Here is a 22,215-nt window from a genome sequence, read left to right as displayed (position 1 = left end):
GGGCGACGCGCAGGTCACACCTCAAGTTTGCTGACTTCCTCAGTACGGTGAGCTTTGCAGGATTTAGCTTGCTGGTAATAGCATTCATCTGGTCAGCTTTGTCGTCAGGGAACATTCTCCTGCTCGTTATATGTGCACTGCTACTCCTTGCAGGTCAATTGTATGCGTGGAGGTGGTAGTCGTTTCCTAGTTAGATGCAGCTTTTGATATTCCTGAATTCTTCCAAGCGGGTGCGTGCCAAACCGAAGCCCCAGGCGGACGCACTACGCGACAGCTGTTGAACCGTGCGTCCAGTAAAAAAAAGTAGGCTAGCTGATAACATGTGTCTTTTTTGAAAAAACTGTAACTTTTAAACCGTGTGACGAAATTACAATCCGTTTTCACTTCTAGAATCCTCACGACGAGAGCTTCGAAACTAGACCACATTTGCATATGTTTCGATGAAATTTTTTAACAAGTAACTTTGATGCGCGACAGAGCAACTTTGTTTTGCAGCAAAACAACTTTGGTGCTTGGAAAAGTAACTTTCATGTGCAACGAAAACAATTGATTCACAACGATGGTAGGCTTCGCAACAGCTGCAGCAACAACTTCTAATGCACCAGAAAAAATGATACGAGCAACTCTAGGTCGTTGGCCGCACCCATGATGTAGTTCACAAGGTTTAGCCCTGCTCGCTCGTAGCAACAATGTTGCCGATCAAGCCATCCCGGCCCTCGCCACTAACGAGCACAGTTGTAAGTATCATCGCCCCACATTTGGTGACTCTGGCATAGCTAGCGTTGCTTTCCGAAACACCCCCACGTCGATCGAGTCAGTCGTTCCCCCGCTCATGCCGGCCGAGTCATCCTCGCAAGTTTGTTGCAATAGTTGCTTTTCGTCGTTGCTAAGTTGCCTATAATGCTTTTCGGTAGTGTAGGAAACTTTGCAACAACGAGTAGGCAAGTTCGTTGAAATAGTAGACGACTTCACTGCAAATGATATGCAACTTTGTTACCACGGTAGGAAACTTCATTGCGACGTAGGCAACTTCGCTGCTTCAGTAGGCAACTTCTCTACAACGGTAGGCAACTTCGATACAACGGTAGGCAACTTGCTGCAAAGATAGTGGCGAAAGATAGTTTTCGTTGCACTCTAAAAGTTGCTTTGCCGCACACCAAAGTTGTTTGGTTGCACAACAAAGTTGCTCTGTCGCGCATTAAAATTGCTTGTTAAAAAAATCTATCGAAACATATGAAAATGTGGTCTAGTTTCGAAGCTCTCGTCGCGGAGATTCTAGAAGTGAAAACGGATTATAATTTAGCCGCACGGTTTAAAAGTTATAGTTTTTTTTAAAAACAACACATGATATCAGCTAGCCTACGTTTCTTTGACAGCTGGACACGTCTTTCCGTTTTTGTGAGGTGTAGACAGAAACTTTCCTAATGATTAATTGTGCCAATGATTAATTGTGCCAGATCCTTTCATCAGACACGCTTCTAACATGCACTTTCCATTTTAAGGTGACCGCTCAGATTGACCAATGGGCACGCGACCGCCCGCTAGATGCATCCTTTGATATTAGGTATCATGCCAAAAGAAAAGACTATTGGTTTTGGTACTCTTGCTGTAATACACAATAAAACTTCGTTTAGGTGCATCCTTTTACATGGGCACCTGACCATACTGTCTTTGAGAGTAAAAAAGTGCTTTGCCAACTCATATGTAACAATGGACTCACTTATCAGCATGCCATCTGAGTCAAGTGCGATCCAAGGCGTGCAAATTGCAATTGGAACTGAGGGACTAGTGATTTATCCCTTGTAACACTTAATTTGAACAAGAAAAAAGAAACCTGTCCTCAGCATAAAAATGTAAGTCTTATTCATTGGAACTGAGGGACTAGTGATTTATCCCTTGTACTTTCAAGCTTACTAGCTGGGACCAGCACGCTGCCCCTCTATGAGCTGAGCTGAAGAATTGTCGTTTTCCGGGTGGCAGTGAGGCGGCCGTTGCGAAAAATCTCAAGCACCCTGGAAAAAAAAGTATTTACTATTGTAGTCCGGAATGTGCTACTAATACAGTTATAAGTGTATCAATCTTATTAGATGCAAGTTTGATAAGTTTTTAGACAATCTGCTACTTTTAACACATATGTATGACTGGAGTTATTGATTGTATCTTAAGGAGACAATCATATAAAAAAGTTAAGTGCTGAAAATATTTGAGTTCCCTTCAGAACAATTGGATCTAGAAGTTCAAAAATCACATTCAGTACAAAATTTATGGGAGTGTGTTATGATATGGCCCCGGCCGGATTTCAATATGTGTGTGGCACTGGATGAAGGACCTGCAAGTCAGTATGATGTACTATCTAACTCAGAGTATATACCAAAAACATATTTTTGTTGTTGCTGTAAAAACCAATATATTAGGATGCACTACCTATGTTCTTCTACAACCGAGTACCTAAGTGGCAACAACACAAAATATGTTGCCACTACTGTGTGGCAAACCTGTACTGTAAAAGGCTATTAATCATCTAACAGAGATTTATTGGAAATTCAGTGCAAAGTCGATCGTACTAATTAGAAAATGAAGACATATCTGTATATTCTTATGGCCTCAAATAGATAAGAACATGCATATACACATGGAATATTTATTTTAGAAAAGGGACGACTGAGAACTGTTAATTCTAGATATATCCAACTTTAGTCAACCGGAACTTTAATTTGACTTGGACTGAATCTGCTAGCTATTGATGTACATTAACTGACCAAAGTAGCTAAGTAGATATCCCTCTACATTGACTAACCGAAGCTGGTACTGTTGTTGTATGGAGATATTGATTCTAAACATGTATATTCGGTGAATTGAAATGACTTAAGTTGTGATCAGAACTGGTGAAACCAACAAAGTTAGCAGCACACACACAATTACATATGGGTCAGTTTTGACTCGCTTATTTGAGATCAGAACTGGTAAAGTCAAGCTGACAAAACCCATATGAAAAAAGCAGGGAAATAAGAGCTGGCATATGTAAGTGAATGGTAGCGTATCACAAAAAATCCCACTGATACTGGAACCATAATCAGCTACACAGGGCTTGCAACATCATTCTTGTATAATTATGTGACATATATGAATACTATATTCTGATTGTCCTTTCAAATGCTAATGTGAGCTAAAAGGCAGGTTTGAAATATCATTAAGGACAATTATTTCCAGCACGGTGCCTCTATGCTCACATATGTTTGAGAAAAATGTTAATATGCCACTGTTTCATTTATTGCTTGTCAGACCAAAACAGAAATTTCCTCTTAGCTACAGGCTCAGAATATATTGCAGTGCATATCTGTAGTTAAATTACAGTGGCATGAACCACATCTCCCTTGTTGCGATCATCAGCATAATGTAAACAAGATACATCTATCTTTTGCTTGGAAGCCACCATCAACAATTCCTTACAGAATCATGTAACTTGCACACCAATTCGCTAAGTATAGAAAGTTATATTAAACACAATAGTATGTAGTGAGAGAACAACGGATATCATACTAAGAGATTTAGAAAATGCACAGAGGGTAATTCATTCGGAAGAACATATATTTAATTTTCTTAAAGCTAACACTGACCATTCAATAGAGAAGTATGTTACGGCTGAATGATTTTTATACATTGAAAAATTAAACAAAAAATGCTTATGTAATCTGGTAATTCAAGTACAGAAGATCTAAGAACACATTCTCTGAACAATGCAGATGCTGTAAGAGCCTCCGAACCGCTTGCAAATTACACGGCCTGGTTTTTGGAAGTTCTCAGCTAGGTAAGCAAGCACAACACAACTGGACAAACGAGCAGAACCAAGATACTCCATAAGCAAGAAGACTATCTTACATGCATTAATTAGTTTGTGCATGTACTAACTAAGAAGTCGTCAGGAATTAGAGGATACCTTTAAGGAAAACTGAAGTAATGAGACACTTGTACAATGGTCCAATGTTTTGGCTTCATCTGAACTCCCTGTTTCCGTTTGCAATCTTCAGATATCGATTTAGATTTCCTTTCAAGCACAGGATGTTTACCTACCTTGTGTCCATTGCGCCATGATGCGTCAACCTCTACGCATTGAATGGACCCTTCATAAGATCCTGATAAAAAAAGTACGACAAGTAAATGACTACACATAATCAGTAAACTGATCATTTGAGTAGTTACTGAAAAGGTTAGATGATATAATTCGGTAAACTCACTAAATCCATCTGCTCCAGTCCTGACTAAAGTTCTCATCAGATTGCATAAGTATGCCTTCAGTCAACAAAGTCCAAAGGAACTCGCATGAAAAGCCATGGAAAAATTACAGAGCCGCCCCACCGCATCCCCGCTGAGCAGGTCCTCCTCCAAGACATACAGCCATACATGGCCACATCGCCCTCGCCGTGCTACTGCTGATGCCACTGCGTCCCCCCCGGCGCCTGTGAAGTGAGCGGCAAGAAATGCGGGGGCACAAAGGCCAGCGCCGTGGACGTCCGGCTGGAACCAGGATTTGAGTATAGGGGGGCGAAAGAAAATTTGGATCACACAAGAGACGGAGCATCACTATATATCACAAAATTTCACTTCCTTGGTACACACCGTCTAAGGTACACAAATCTCCCACCACTGCAGGATTGGCCCCACTTAACATCTAACCGCACGGATGGATGTAATTAGCGTCAATTGTGCACTTAGTAATTGCTGCGGCGGAGGGCGGATGAAAACTTCCACACGCACCGTCCGCCTCAAACAAGTTGTTCTCAAGAACAAAATTAAGGATAAATTAACGGGACTGATCACGATCTGCGCTGCTGCCTCCACACCTGGCCGCGCCGTCCAGCTTGTGACCCTGACCGTAGGCCATCCTAACGGGACTAAATAGTGTCTACAAAGATCCAACTCTGAACAAATCTAAGACATCCTTTTATGGATAGAGGTAGTACTATACTTCCCATGCTTGTTTTGTGGAAAACAAAATCAGACTTGGAAGATCAAACAATACACAAAAGAGTGGTACGATTTAAAAAATCTGGAATTACAACAGAAAAGGAAAAAACTAGCAAAGTGACACCAAGGTTTCAAACTTCAAAGAACGCAATGTGTGCACTTGCATGGCAAGAAGCAAGCTGGTTCATGTGCAATAGATGTTCTAAGCAGTAGATAACCTTAGCCAGATAAAAAAAGGTGCATGCACCTATCCTGTTTCAGATCAAAGTTTCCACTGGATCAAGAAGAACCAAAACATTTTGGATCGCTTTTGCGCAAACAAACTAAAGAAGATTTGCGAAGGGTACCTCAGTTTACATCAACTCTGTGTGCACGCTCAAGTGCCTCAACCACTGAAACAGACGGTTGGCAGGATTAGGGGGTCAGCTTAAACATTGCATCTCCGAACAGATGCTACAAGAGAATTATAGAAATAAAATCAGAATCATCCCAGTTCACTGCACTTGTATATGGACCATGCCTAATAGGAGCATTTCTTGGTGGGTTGGTTGATTAACCAAACGAAAGCTGCAGCAGAGCAAGCAAAAATTTGATAGGCCTTCAAATTTCTCCATGGGTCTTCTACAAGATTTTCCTGTACTAAAGTATTAAAGATGACCTTCTCAGCTGCATCGAAGGAGCAGGATAGAAGACAGTAAAAAATGGACAAATTCAGTTACTGCAACTTCCTATGGCTTACATCAGGACAGTGATGTGGCGTGATTGGCAAGTACTACAACAGTGGCATACATTTGAGGATAGTAAAAACAAAACAAGTATGTCAATATTGTTCATCATAATAAAATGCAAAAAACGAAAAGCACCTTGTACACGACATGGTTTCGGACTTCCAGTGCATTAATCACTAAATTTTGTATTGGAAATATTTCAATAGCTGGATTGCGGTAAATGGTCAAGGTCTTGATTCTAGCAGAACCTCTTGCACAGACGGATATCAAAAACTATGAGACGTTAAGTTCTATCTGACAACGTCTAAGGAAGAAGTATTCCAGGTTGCTCATAGAAGACTGGCTGCATACTTCCATTGAAGTTGGAATTTCCCAGGTCTACTTGAGAACAAACCATGCTTCTACAAAAAAGAGATCAGTATTTTGTGATAATAACTAGGTTGTCTTGCACCGAGATATATATTATTAATTTTTCAACCAGAGCTGAAATGTCGGATCCTCATTTTTATGTGCGGTTAAGTTCCAAACAAGCAAAGTTCGGTTAAGTTCCAAGCATCCCGGTCTAAAGTTGGAATAGTTCCTCACGGCTAAACTGAACTACCAGATTATGGCATAAGGCAACCCACCACTAATTTGTGTTGCAACACAACTACACAAGCATGCAGCATGCAATGTCTTAAGTTCATTATAGAAGAAAGAAAAGAGTGCACTGGACCAACAAACTTGGTACAGCAAGTTTAGAGATCCAATTTTGCCAGCAGTTTCAGGACAACTTCATTCGAGACATAACTATAGTTTCTTCCTAGCATAGTATCAGTTTTTCATCTTTTAAGGATTCAATAGCTGCCATCAAATTTATAGCCAATTTTGACATAACGTGAACTTCAAATGCCTAGCAGGACTAAAACAAGTAGAGAGCCAATGTGAAAAGTGAAAACAGCATCCGCAATCAGTTGTAACAGATTAATAGTACCTTCCTCCTCTGTTACTTCTATTATTTATCTTTACTATAGATCCCTTGGTCTCCTTTTTTTCATCAGACTAGGGATTAATCATAATGTCCAAATCTGCTAACTTATACTGCCATTTCAATACCCAATTTGATTAATACTTTCACAGGAAAGATCAGGATACACCAATGAAAATTATTTGACGCGTAAAGCAAACCGTCCAAAACTCAGATTTGGATGTAAAACAATTACCAATGCAACAGGAATTACCAATGTGCGAGTCCTAGGGACCAGGCGATGGGGAGCGCCGAGGGGGCACCCGGGGGGGCGGGGTGGAGAGGGGCGCGGGGGTGCCTAAACGGGAATGGAGAAGGAGGTACACTGCAGGGGGAAACCGCGTCCATGCACGCCATCTCGCAAGGGGGACCACCGATGGCCGGCCATGGCGAGCTCCGCCTATGGCTAACCGTGAGCTCGAGCCGCTGGGGAGAGAAAGCTGAAAGATCAGAGGGTCTCTACCAGCGCCGGAATTAGGAGAGGAAATGCTGGATTTTGAGTATGACTGACTGATTTGGGTGAAAAGAACGTTCCTTGCCGTGGAAGAACATGAGAGATGCGTCGAGGTGGGGCGATTTCGACGAAATTGACAATTTTTAAAAAATTCAGCACAACCTAAGGAGTACCTAACCATGTTTTGATTTTTTTTTTGAAAATCTTACTCTGTTTGGTAGCGTTTTTTTCTAGGGCGCTATCCTCTTCTGGTCTTCTACCTACTGCTCTACCTAGCGGCGCTATCTTTTCACCAGCATAGGGTTTCTTTGGTCAGGTTGTATTTTTTTTCTAGCCGAGGGTCCTTTTTGCAAAAACTAGTGTTTTCTATCATTTTGGTGTTTACGTGTCTTGTAACTTGATATTTATTCTATATAAGAGCATCTTCACCGGCGGCCTCCAAATAGGCGCCGGCAGGGGCACCGACACTACCGTATGAGGAGCGCGTGAGCCGGCAGAGCATCCTTTATTTGGAGATGTTGCTCCCACACCGGCGTCCCCCATACGCCAGCCCCGATAGAATATGAAACTTAAATTGAAAATTTTCAAACGAAATTCATACGAAATTTATATAAAAGTAACTCAATTTTAAACTAAAAATCTAAAAAAAAAAACTATACACCAGCGTCCTCCTCCTTGAGGCGGCGACAGTGGCCCAACCCCGTCGTCCGACGGGCCGGAGCAGAGGACGCACGCCTCGCCGAGAGGCGGAGCCAGCTATATGGCGAGGTTTGGCGGCCGCCATACCTAAGATTTAGCGCTAAAACTAGGTTTATATACGTTTCAGGTTCAGTTCAGGTTCAGGTTTGTCTCATGTTGCTTGCCATGGACGAGATCGGTACTGTTTGAGGACTGAACCAATCGAATCGGTAAGAATCAGTCCCGTGTTGGGCCTGCCTGGTCGGTAAAGCACTAAATTATTTAATTATTTGGGATGTGCCGATCCCATGAGACTGCTCATAGTGGGAGTAACATAGCTAGTAACATCACACACCCCAAGGCATTTTGGTGACATGGCATGCCAATAAATGAAGAAAGAGAGTGATGTGGTAACTAGCTATGTTACCATAACATCACACTTCTCAAGACAAGATGAGTCTACAATCTAATAAATATAACATACATGATACTACATACAAGTAACTATCCACTATGAAGGTAGTAACATAGGGTAGTAACATGCACCATGTTACTACTCTATGTTACTCCCCACTATGACTAGTCTGATCCTGCTGTCAACAACTTCCCCAACCCTGTATTCCTCTGTTCGGAAATCATGGAAACGTCCATGATCCTGCTGTCAACAACTTCCCCAACCCTATATTCCTCTGTTCGGAAATCGTGGAAACACTCGCAAATCCAGATCGTGCGGAGTGGAAGCGGCAGCAGCAGCGATGCACCACGGCAGGGCACAAGTGCGCAGAAGCAACAAAAGTCGCGGCCACCGGCGACGAGACGAGGCGAGTAAGGATATGGCGCCGAAGAAGAAGAAAAGTACATAATGTAAAGTACAATATTTGATTTTGGAACTAAATTGCATTTTAAAATCTGAAACTAACCTCGTTTTGGAGTGAAATAAGCTGCATAAAAAATTCTGCTATAGTGCTCTCAATGGTTAACTGATAAGTGTTCTCTTCTCTGGGCTCGCTCCTATGATTTTTTTGTGCAGATATGAAAAGCCCTTTTGCCAAAGCGTGTGGCACTAAGCTCTAACCAAGCTCTTCATCGTGATGCTTTTGGACAAGGAGAAGAAGAAGAGCCCCAAGAGCAAGACGATGTGCAGATTAAGTTTTCAGTACTTGTTCAAGAGACAGAGAATGAAGCGGTATTTTCGGTGCGATACTTTATCTTAGCATTAAAAAATTACCTTGTATTGATTGTTGAACGAAAGAAATACTTAGTTATTTTCTCGTTTATCGCCTTCGCCACACCTTAAATTTATTCCTGCCTCCGCCACTGGCCTCGCCCCATCGCGGATAACGACGCCTCTAGAAGGAGGCGCGACCGAGTGCGTGCGGTCGCCGGCTGCTGACGATCCGGTGCGCGAGCTCCCGGTACGCCGCGGTTCTTTCCGACGCCCTCTGCAGAATCGGCACTGATACGTCTCAAACGTATTTATAATTTTTGATGCTCCATGCTTGTTTTACAACAATTTATATATGTTTTGCTAATGCTTCGTTGCCCTTTTATACACTTTCCGGCACTAACCAATTAACAAGATGCCATAGTGCCAGTTCCATGTTTTCTGCTGTTTTGTATTCCAGAAAAGTTGTACAAGAAATATTCTCGAAATTGGAGAAACAAAAGCCGAAGTCAATATTTTTCCGTAACGAAGACAAAGTCCAGAGGGGGTCGAAGAAGTGGCGTAGGGGGGAGAAGCTTCAAGGAGATGGGTGGTGCTGCAACAAGCAGTGATGGTGCTGCCGGCCGGGCAGCTGTGCTACCGGTGGTGCCGCCATAGGTGGGCGGTGGTGCTACCGTCGACAGAGGCGTTGTTGCATGGAGGGGGCATCGGTGTTGGAAGGAGAGGTGGCGGTGTGATGTCTACATGTGCTTCTATTCTTGTAGACAGTGTTGGGCCTCCAAGAGCAGAGGTTTGTAGAGGTCAAAGATATCCCTCTCAAGCAAACCTGCAATTAAGATACAAGAAGTCTCTTGTGTCCCCAACACACCTAATACACTTGTCAGATGTATAGGTGCACTAGTTCGGCGAAGAGATAGTGAAATACAAGTAATATGGATAATTATAAATAGTAATTGCAATCTGAAATAGAAATAGCAGCAAGCGAACATGTAGCAGAACTTGTTGGAAACAGTGTTTCAATGCTTAGAAACAAGGCCTAGGGATCATACTTTCACTAGTGGACACTCTCAACAATGATCACATAATTGAATAAATAGATGCTACTCTCAAACACTCTCTTGTTGGATGACAAACACCATTCATTGTGTAGGGCTACAAGAGCATCCTCAAGCCGGAGTAAATGCGCACACTGTCACCATCACACCGTGGAGAGTAATTCCGGAGTTCATATTAAAGTAACCTCTATAGTGCATAATAGACAAGAGTAACATCTACATATTCAACTAGATCACAAAGCTCATGATCACATAAAGATCACACTGATACGTTTCCAACGTATCGATAATTTCTTATGTTCCATGCTACATTATTGATGATATCTACATGTTTTATGCACATTATATGTCGTATTTACGCATTTTCTGGAACTAACCTATTAACAAGATGCCGAAGAGCCGATTCTTTGTTTTACGCTGTTTTTGGTTTCAGAAATCCTAGTAACGAAATATTCTCGGAATTGGACGAAATCAACGCCCAGGGTCCTATTTTTGCACGAAGCTTCCAGAAGACCGAAGAGGGAAGGAAGTGGGGCCACGAGGCGCCGCCACAACAGGGCGGCGCGGCCTAGGTCTTGGCCGCGTGATGGCGTGTAACTCACACGTTCGTTGGGAACCTGTAGCGACCTCACCTTTTAATGTGCCGATCTCTGTGCGTATCTGTGCTAGTCCCTGGATCAATCGCTAGCACACACAGTACAAGATGTAATACCAAGAAACAAAGGTCTTTATTACATCGTATGATCCAGAATTTACATAAAGGATTACAAATTGCATAGCACGAGGCTAGCATATCATCAGAGTTTCACAACGAATAAACATAGATAGCATGGAGTCCTTCGTCTTCATGTGCCACAGGCGAGCATGTTGAGGATAGACTCGTAACCCTAACCATCGTAACTCACTCGTCTTTCAAAACATCTGCAACATGAAAAGTTACAGCCACAAATGGTCAATAGATTTGAATTGTATTGGCAAGATGACACTATGGTGGACTCAAATGGCGACCTAACACTTAAGTGTACATTTGGCTGGTAGAGCTCAGGCATATTGCATAAAGCCAGTTTTCTCCTATCATTTGTGAAATTATTTTCTTTCATACTAATTAAGCGGTACCATTGATAGAAATCAATGAACCTGGAAACCACCGGTAAATCCCCGGTGAATCCTCCTACCCATGATCAACTTGGTTTGGGCGAACTACCCCTGTAGACTCAGACCATAGACATGGCACGGGACCTACTGGCCGATAGTCACTTACACCAATTGTCATTTCCCTGTTCACCCATCAAATTTTATTTAAGAAGTTGGGATGAGGAGACTTTCGAACATGTGCCTTGTCAGTTCGCTCAAATTGTCCGTAACCGGGGACATGGCTAAGTACTTAGATTTAACACTCTGCAGAGGTTGTACAAATTTACCCACATGACCTAGTACTGCTCTTCTTCCATGATGCACATTTTGCTCAAATGGACGAGATGTTGACTAGGACGAGACTTTTCCGAAGTGATCACCCAGACCTTTCTCTATGGACCCGCTCCAACCTACATTCCCCTACATCATCATGTCGCGTAGGGCCCAGGTTCACACAACATACTCCGTCAAGCCAGAGCCCATATAGCATGTGGCTGTACGGTAAGCTAATGAGCAAGGTTGTCTATTATCTCTTTGTTCCTGGGTGGCCGTCCACAAGTGCAATACACACGACCGCCATAGATATGACTCCGGTGTAACCACTCAACATAATCCAATCCAAGCCACATTCCACCCGGGTAGTTCATTGAATTTAGTTGTTTTTCCATAACCACTACTAAAACATTTTCATAGCATAGCTAAGCATCAACTAAATTCAATGGCGACAAAATATAGTCAGGTGGAAGTAGCTATCTACTGGGATTACAAAAGCAAAGCATATCCTAGACTTACTACAAAAATCACTACGGTGCATGAATAAAATCTAGGACATTTGTGAGGGTGTGTCACTTGCCTTTTGGTAGTTGAAGATCATTCCCTTTTCTCACAATCAAAACACGTAGCTCTCCGTACGAACTATAAGATAAAAGATGGCACAAAATAAACACACAAATCATAACAACATAATACAATCAACACAAACAATTTGGAAACGCTCTATGGTACTAAGGTGTGGCATGAGGTTTGGCTTGCAAGGTATCGTTTGATAGATTGAAAGGGTCAAATACTTAGAAAAAAAAATCAAGATATATTGGAAGGATTGATATGCTAAACTAATAGGTGGAATGATCCATGTGAATAGAATCACACAAGTCTCAAATGCAATTTGACATAGTGTGATAACACTTATCAAAGTAGCACAAGATCACACACAACATTAGATATGAACTAAAGATATATTGAACTACTCAAATAACTCATTTGAAATTTGGATAGTTCAAACTAAGTGGAAGGGTTGAATGGCATGAGGTTGGATATGCATAAATGGTATTGGGATTTGATTCGTGGAGCATAATGGATAACAACAACGGTTCTATGGTAAAGTAACTCCATCCCTCTAGACCAAGGTAAAAGTATAAAATAGGACATGTCACACTTTACTCAAATAAATCAATTGTTATTTTAATAATATGGACTAGGACAATATGTGGTGGAGAGATGTGATCAAAGAATATGATGAATGTGTCTAAATGATTTTCACAGTCGAAGAACGATATTGCGGATCATAGAAATACCGCGAAAATAAAGTGTGCGAAATCGACATGCAAAATGTCTAAGATGTTTTACACATTTTACTGATTCCAATGATATATAATTTGTCGAAAACCGACGCGTAAAACTCATGATATGGATTTTACAATACGCGGTTAAAATCTAGTGGTGTCCCAAAGTTGTCCGAACAAGTTGCTCGGATGGAAAAACTTCCTACACAAAAATTGTAGAGAATAATTTTACAAACTTAACGCAAGAACCAGTATTTTAAATGGAGATCTAGATTTAAAGTTACGGAATTTCAAAGTTGCTCATGAGCTAGATCAAACTACGAATCCGATCGGATCGATCGGTTGTCCAGCTAACTCAGCACACTTGGATTCAGATCTAACGTTCTAAAATGGATCATCATACATGTATTCTAAACTTAATACTACAAATTCAGACTAAAATCGTGAGGGGATCAAGATGGGATTACCACGGGAGAACGTTGAAGGACGTGGACGATGGAGCTGCGGGCGTCGGGTTGCTGCGTGTGCTGCGCGGCAGAGAGAAAGAGCAGCAGCCAGCATGGCGTGTGAGCAGGGAGAGAGAAAGCGCAGCTGCGCTGTGTGGTGTGCGTCTGGGGTCTCCCGAAGCCGGTATAAATAGAGGCATGGGGGCTGTCTAGGTTCAGAGGATCGACAGCACGGACGTAACGAGCGGGCGGCAATCACGGGAGTAAATACATGCGAGCGCAGGTGTTAGCTGGGGGCGGTGCGGGCGTGGGCGCGTCTGCTCGCGCGGGAGGCGAGCGCTGGCGAGGCGGCCGGGTAGAGCTGGGCCGTCGGCCAGGCGGGCTGTTCGGCCTGGCCGCTGCCTTTTTATAAAAAAATGAGAAAATGAAAATATATTTTGGAGGATCAAAAATAATCGGAAATATACAAATAGGGTACCGTTGGATTCGTCAGAAAAAAAAATACTTTATTATAAGACAAAATTTGGAACAAAAATATAAACTTTGTACAAAAACAAAATTTGTCATACTTGTCTATGTGGCTATAGTGCCTTTTATGTTTAAATGTTTTCTCAAAATAATGAATTTATAATTTTCAAAATCTACGAACGAAATAGGGTATTGTTGGAAAATCTTTTTGGAAACCAAGCTTTATAAAAACTCTATTTTTTTGGAAAATATCTTTTTAATAAACATAAAAGTTTTAATTTCTGGTGAAATCTCAACTATGACAAACAAATAAACACTCGCTTTATTTTATTTTCACATTCCAAATTTTTGGAATGTGACAGAACCCCGAGAAGAAGGTATGATGCGCACAGCAGCAAGTTTTTCCTCAGAAAGAAACCAAGGTTTATCGAACCAGGAGGAGCCAAGAAGCACGTTAAAGGTTGATGGTGGCGAAATGTGATGCGGCGCAACACCAGGGATTCCGGCGCCAACGTGGAACCTGCACAACACAACCAAAGTACTTTGCCCCAACGAAACGAGTGAGGTTGTCAATCTCACCGGCTTGCTGTAACAAAGGATTAACCGTATTGTGTGGAAGATGATTGTTTGCAAGAAAACGATAGAAACAAGTATTGCGATAGATTGTATGCGATGTAAAGAATAGGACCGGGGTCCACAGTTCACTAGAGGTGTCTCTCCCATAAGATAAAAGCATGTTGTGTGAACAAATTACAGTCGGGCAATTGACAAATAGAAAAGGGCATAACAATGCATATACATGATATGATAAATATAGTGAGATTTAATTGGGCATTACGACAAAGTACATAGACCGCCATCCAACTGCATCTATGCCTAAAAAGTCCACCTTCAGGTTATCATCCGAACCCCTTTCAGTATTAAGTTGCAAGCAACAGACAATTGCATTAAGTATGGTGCGTAATGTAATCAAACAACTACATCCTTAGACATAGCATCAATGTTTTATCCCAAGTGGCAACATCACAACACAACCTTAGAACCTACTGTCACGATCCCAGGTATCAATGGAGGCATGAACCCACTATCGAGCATAAATACTCCCTCTTGGAGTTAAGAGCAAAAACTTGGCCAGAGCCTCTACTAATAACGGAGAGCATGCAAGATCATAAACAACACATAAACAATAGATTGATAATCACCATAACATAGTATTCTCTATCCATCGGATCCCGACAAACACAACATATAGTATTACGGATAGATGATCTTGATCATGTTAGGCAGCTCACAAGATCCAACAATGAAGCACAATTAGGAGAAGACGACCATCTAGCTACTGCTATGGACCCATAGTCCGGGGGTGAACTACTCACTCATCACTCCGGAGGCGATCATGGCGATGAAGAGTCCTCCGGGAGATGAATCCCTCTCCGGCGAGGGTGCGGAGGCGATCTCCTGAATCCCCCGAGATGGGATTCGCGGCGGCGGCGTCTCAGTAAGGTTTTCCGTATCGTGGCTCTCGGTACTGGGGGTTTCGCGACGGAGGCTTTAAGTAGGCGAAAGGGTAGGTCAAGGGGCGGCACGAGGGGCCCAGACGACAGGCCGGCGCGGCCAGGCTGCGCCGCCCTGTTGTCTGGCCACCTCGTGGCCCCACTTCGACTCTCCTTCGGTCTTCTGGAAGCTTCGTGCAAAAATAGGACCCTGGACGTTGATTTCGTCCAATTCCGAGAATATTTCCTTACTAGGATTTCTGAAACCAAAAACAGCGAAAACAACAATCGGCTCTTCGGCATCTTGTTAATAGGTTAGTTCCGGAAAATGCACGAATATGACATAAAGTGTGCATAAAACATGTAGATATCATCAATAATGTAGCATGGAACATAAGAAATTATCGATACGTTGGAGACGTATCGGCATCCCCAAGCTTAGTTACTGCTCGTCCCGAGCAGGTAAAACGATAACAAAGATAATTTCGAAGTGACATGCCATCATAATCTTGATCATACTATTTGTAAACATATGTAATGAATGCGAGAGATCAAAACAATGGTAATGACATGAGTAAACAAGTGAATCATAAAGCAAAGACTTTTCATGAATAGTACTTCAAGACAAGCATCAATAAGTCTTGCATAAGAGTTAACTCATAAAGCAATAAATCAAAGTAAAGGTATTGAAGCAACACAAAGGAAGATTAAGTTTCAGCGGTTGCTTTCAACTTATAACATGTATATCTCATGGATATTGTCAACATAGAGTAATATAACAAGTGCAATATGCAAGTATGTAGGAATCAATGCACGAGTTCACACAAGTGTTTGCTTCTTAAGGTGGAGAGAGATAGGTGAACTGACTCAACAATAAAAGTAAAAGAAAGGTCCTTCAAAGAGGAAAGCATCGATTGCTCGTATTTGTGCTAGAGCTTTTATTTTGAAAACATGAAACAATTTTGTCAACGGTAGTAATAAAGCATATGAGTTATGTAAATTATATCTTACAAGTTGCAAGCCTCATGCATAGTATACTAATAGTGCCCGCACCTTGTCCTACTTAGCTTGGACTACCGGATCTTCGCAATGCACATGTTTCAACCAAGTGTCACAAAGGGGTACCTCCATGCCGCCTGTACAAAGGTCTAAGGAGAAAGCTCGCATTTTGGATTTCTCGCTTTTGATTATTCTCAACTTAGACATCCATACCGGGACAACATGGACAACGGATAATGGACTCCTCTTTAATGCATAAGCATGTAGCAACAATTTTTATTCTCATATGAGATTGAGGATATATGTCCAAGCTGAAACTTCCACCATGATTCATGGCTTTAGTTAGCGGCCCAATGTTCTTCTCTAACAATATGCATGCTCCAACCATTAAGGTGGTAGATCCCTCTTACTTCGGACAAGACGGACATGCATAGCAACTCACATGATATTCAACAAGGAGTAGTTGATGGCGTCCCCGAAGCATGGTTATCGCACAACAAGCAACTTAATAAGAGATAAAGTGCATAAGTACATATTCAATACTACGATAGTTTTTAAGGCTATTTTGTCCCATGAGCTATATATTGCAAAGGTGAATGATGGAATTTTAAAGGTAGCACTCAAGCAATTTACTTTGGAATGGCAGAGAAATACCATGTAGTAGGTAGGTATGGTGGACACAAATGGCATAGTGGTTGGCTCAAGGATTTTGGATGCATGAGAAGTATTCCCTCTCGATACAAGGTTTAGGCTAGCAAGGTTATTTGAAGCAAACTCAAGGATGAACCGGTGCAGCAAAACTCACATAAAAGACATATTGTAAACATTATAAGACTCTACACCGTCTCCCTTGTTGTTCAAAACTCAATACTAGATATTATCTAGACCTTAGAGAGACCAAATATGCAAGCCAAATTTTAGCAAGCTCTATGTATTTCTTCATTAATGGGTGCAAAGTATATGATGCAAGAGCTTAAACATGAGCACAACAATTGCCAAGTATCACATTATCCAAGACATTTTAAAATTACTACATGTAGCATTTTCCAATTCCAACCATATAACAATTTAACGAAGAAGAAACTTCGCCAAGAATATTATGAGTAAAGCCTAAGGACATATTTGTCCATATGCAACAGCGGAGCGTGTCTCTCTCCCACAAAGTGAATGCTAGGATCCATTTTATTCAAACGAAAATAAAAACAAAACAAACCGACGCTCCAAGTAAAGAACACAAGATGTGACTGAATAAAAATATAGTTTCAGGGGAGGAACCTGATGATGTTGTCGATGAAGAAGGGGATGCCTTGGGCATCCCCAAGCTTAGACGCTTGAGTCTTATTAAAATATGCAGGGATGAACCACGGGGCATCCCCAAGCTTAGAGCTTTCACTCCTCTTGATCATAGTATATCATACTCCTCTCTTGACCCTTGAAAACTTCCTTCACACCAAACTTCAAGCAAACTCATTAGAGGGTTAGTGCACAAATAATTCACATATTCAGAGGTGACACAATCATTCTTTACACTTCTTGACATTGCATAAAGCTACTGGACATTAATGGATCAAAGAAATTCATCCAACATAGCAAAAGAGGCAATGCGAAATAAAAGGCAGAATCTGTCAAAAACAGAACAGTCCGTAAAGACGAATTTTAAAATGGCACCAGACTTGCTCAAATGGAAAAACTCAAAACTAATGAAAGTTGCGTACATATCTGAGGATCACGCTCGTAAATTGGCAGATTTTTTCGAATTTTCTACAGAGACTTGTGCCCAGATTCGTGACAGACAGCAATGCTGTTTCTGCGCAGCGATCCCAAATATAACATCAACTTTAACATAGAAACTTTACTTGGCACAAAAACATGATAAGGAGAGGTTGCTACAGTAGTAAACAGCTTCCAAGACTCAACAAAACAAAAATTGCTGTAGTAAAATAAACACATGGGTTATCTCCTAAGAAGTGCTTTCTTTATAGCCATTAAGATGGGCTCAGTAATTTTAATGATACTCTCGCAATAAATAAGAGTTGAATCAAAAGAGAGCATCAAGAAGCAAATTCAAAACACATTTAAACCTAACCCATTTCCTATGAAAAGGAATCTTGTACACAAATAAATTCATGAAGAACAAAGTGACAAGCATAGAAAAGCAACACAAGTGCAATTTCAAGATTCTCAACATAAAGAGTGGAAACTTAATATTATTAAGATGCATATAACCATGTTTCCCTCTCTTATAATAACTTTCAGTAGCATCATGAACAAACTCAACAATATAACTATCACATACAACATTCTTGTCATGAGCTACATGCATAAAATTATTACTCTCCACATAAGCATAATCAATTTTATTAGTTGTAGTGGGAGCAAATTCAATAAAATAGCTATCATTATTATTCTCATCACCATAATCATCATACATAGGAGGCATATTGTAATCATAATTAATTTTCTCCTCAATAGTAGGTGGACTGAAAATATCATATTCATCATTGCAAGCATCATATATAGGAGGTAAAGTATCATCAACGTAAATTTTATCCTCCATGCTTGGGGGACTAAAAATATCACAACCAGCTTCCCCAAGCTTAAATTCTTCCATGGCTTTAGCAATAATGGTGTTCAAAGAGTTCATGCTAATAACATTGCTACAACTATTTTGCAAACAAAGTTCCGTGGGTTTTTTAATTTTCTCTTCAAACACATCATGTCCTAATTCAAGATAAAGTTCATAAAGATCTCTAATTTTTTTGTTGTTTTCCATTAAACTTAACTAGTGAAAATAAAAACAAGTACAGGGCTAGACATGATAACAAAATAAATTAAATGCAAGTAACTAATTTTTTTGTGTTTTTGATATAAAGAAAACAAGACAGTAAATAAAGTAAAGCTAGCAACTAATTTTTTTGTGTGTTTTGTTTAAGTGCAGCAAACAAAGTAGTAAATAAAATAAAGCAAGACAAAAACAAAGTAAAGAGATTGGGAAGTGGAGACTCCCCTTGCAGCGTGTCTTGATCTCCCCGGCAACGGCGCCGGAAAAAGAGCTTGATGGCGTGTAACTCACACGTTCGTTGGGAACCCCAAGAGGAAGGTATGATGCACACAGCAGCAAGTTTTCCCTCAGAAAGAAACCAAGGTTTATCGAACCAGGAGGAGCCAAGAAGCACGTTGAAGGTTGATGGTGGTGAAATGTGATGCGGCGCAACACCAGGGATTCCGGCGCCAACGTGGAACCTGCACAACACAACCAAAGTACTTTGCCCCAACGAAACAGTGAGGTTGTCAATCTCACCGGCTTGTTGTAACAAAGGATTAACCGTATTGTGTGGAAGATGATTGTTTGCAAGAAAACGAGTAAAACAAGTATTGCGATAGATTGTATGCGATGTAAAGAATAGGACCGGGGTCCACAGTTCACTAGAGGTGTCTCTCCCATAAGATAAAAGCATGTTGGGTGAACAAATTACGGTCGGGCAATTGACAAATAGAAAAGGGCATAACAATGCATATACATGATATGATAAATATAGTGAGATTTAATTGGGCATTACGACAAAGTACATAGACCGCCATCCAACCGCATCTATGCCTAAAAAGTCCACCTTCGAGGTTATCATCCGAACCCCTTTCAGTATTAAGTTGCAAGCAACAGACAATTGCATTAAGTATGGTGCGTAATGTAATCAACAACTACATCCTTAGACATAGCATCAATGTTTTATCCCTAGTGGCAACATCACAACACAACCTTAGAACCTACTGTCACGATCCCGGTATCAATGGAGGCATGAACCCACTATCGAGCATAAATACTCCCTCTTGGAGTTAAGAGCAAAAACTTGGCCGAGCCTCTACTAATAACGGAGAGCATGCAAGATCATAAACAACACATAAACAATAGATTGATAATCACCATAACATAGTATTCTCTATCCATCGGATCCCGACAAACACAACATATAGTATTACGAGATAGATGATCTTGATCATGTTAGGCAGCTCACAAGATCCAACAATGAAGCACAATTAGGAGAAGACGACCATCTAGCTACTGCTACGGACCCATAGTCCAGGGGTGAACTACTCACTCATCACTCCGGAGGCGATCATGGCGATGAAGAGTCCTCCGGGAGATGAATCCCCTCTCCGGCAGGGTGCCGGAGGCGATCTCCTGAATCCCCCGAGATGGGATTCGCGGCGGCGGCGTCTCGGTAAGGTTTTCCGTATCGTGGCTCTCGATGCGGGGGTTTCGCGACGGAGGCTTTAAGTAGGCGAAAGGGTAGGTCAAGGGGCGGCACGAGGGGCCCAGACGACAGGCCGGCGCGGCCAGGGCTTGGGCCGCGCCGCCCTGTTGTCTGGCCACCTCGTGGCCCCACTTCGACTCTCCTTCGGTCTTCTGGAAGCTTCGTGCAAAAATAGGACACTGGGCGTTGATTTCGTCCAATTCCGAGAATATTTCCTTACTAGGATTTCTGAAACCAAAAACAGCGAGTAAACAAAGCTGGCTCTTCGGCATCTTGTTAATAGGTTAGTTCCGGAAAATGCACGAATATGACATAAAGTGTGCATAAAACATGTAGATATCATCAATAATGTAGCATGGAACATAAGAAATTATCGATACGTTGGAGACGTATCGGCATCCCCAAGCTTAGTTACTGCTCGTCCGAGCGAGGTAAAACGATAACAAAGATAATTTACGAAGTGACATGCCATCATAATCTTGATCATACTATTTGTAAACATATGTAATGAATGCAGCGATCAAAACAATGGTAATGACATGAGTAAACAAGTGAATCATAAAGCAAAGACTTTTCATGAATAGTACTTCAAGACAAGCACCAATAAGTCTTGCATAAGAGTTAACTCATAAAGCAATAAATCAAAGTAAAGGTATTGAAGCAACACAAAGGAAGATTAAGTTTCAGCGGTTGCTTTCAACTTATAACATGTATATCTCATGGATATTGTCAACATAGAGTAATATAACAAGTGCAATATGCAAGTATGTAGGAATCAATGCACGAGTTCACACAAGTGTTTGCTTCTTAAGGTGGAGAGAGATAGGTGAGCTGACTCAACAATAAAAGTAAAAGAAAGGTCCTTCAAAGAGGAAAGCATCGATTCTTGTATTTGTGCTAGAGCTTTTATTTTGAAAACATGAAACAATTTTGTCAACGGTAGTAATAAAGCATATGAGTTATGTAAATTATATCTTACAAGTTGCAAGCCTCATGCATAGTATACTAATAGTGCCCGCACCTTGTCCTACTTAGCTTGGACTACCGGATCTTCGCAATGCACATGTTTCAACCAAGTGTCACAAAGGGGTACCTCCATGCCGCCTGTACAAAGGTCTAAGGAGAAAGCTCGCATTTTGGATTTCTCGCTTTTGATTATTCTCAACTTAGACATCCATACCGGGACAACATGGACAACAGATAATGGACTCCTCTTTAATGCATAAGCATGTAGCAACAATTTTTATTCTCATATGAGATTGAGGATATATGTCCAAACTGAAACTTCCACCATGATTCATGGCTTTAGTTAGCGGCCCAATGTTCTTCTCTAACAATATGCATGCTCCAACCATTAAGGTGGTAGATCCCTCTTACTTCAGACAAGACGGACATGCATAGCAACTCACATGATATTCAACAAGGAGTAGTTGATGGCGTCCCCAGAAGCATGGTTATCGCACAACAAGCAACTTAATAAGAGATAAAGTGCATAAGTACATATTCAATACTACGATAGTTTTTAAGGCTATTTTGTCCCATGAGCTATATATTGCAAAGGTGAATGATGAAATTTTAAAGGTAGCACTCAAGCAATTTACTTTGGAATGGCGGAGAAATACCATGTAGTAGGTAGGTATGGTGGACACAAATGGCATAGTGGTTGGCTCAAGGATTTTGGATGCATGAGAAGTATTCCCTCTCGATACAAGGTTTAGGCTAGCAAGGTTATTTGAAGCAAACTCAAGGATGAACAGGTGCAGCAAAACTCACATAAAAGACATATTGTAAACATTATAAGACTCTACA

General features: G+C 41.3%; 1 long non-coding RNA gene across 1 annotated transcript; it reads right to left on the bottom strand.

Moving 5' to 3' along the window:
* Positions 1–3,936: 3,936 nt before the first annotated feature.
* Positions 3,937–4,315, bottom strand: LOC124660113. The gene is made up of 3 exons (XR_006989797.1): positions 4,236–4,315; positions 4,072–4,133; positions 3,937–4,005 (listed from the first exon to the last, which is right to left on the bottom strand). It is a non-coding gene; the product is annotated as an uncharacterized LOC124660113 (long non-coding RNA).
* Positions 4,316–22,215: the final 17,900 nt, after the last annotated feature.

This window comes from Lolium rigidum, chromosome 6 (assembly GCF_022539505.1).
Source record: "Lolium rigidum isolate FL_2022 chromosome 6, APGP_CSIRO_Lrig_0.1, whole genome shotgun sequence".
NCBI lineage: Eukaryota > Viridiplantae > Streptophyta > Magnoliopsida > Poales > Poaceae > Lolium > Lolium rigidum.
The sequence above is the reverse complement of the archived record's forward strand: the minus strand, read 5'-3'. Positions and strand labels throughout refer to the sequence as shown.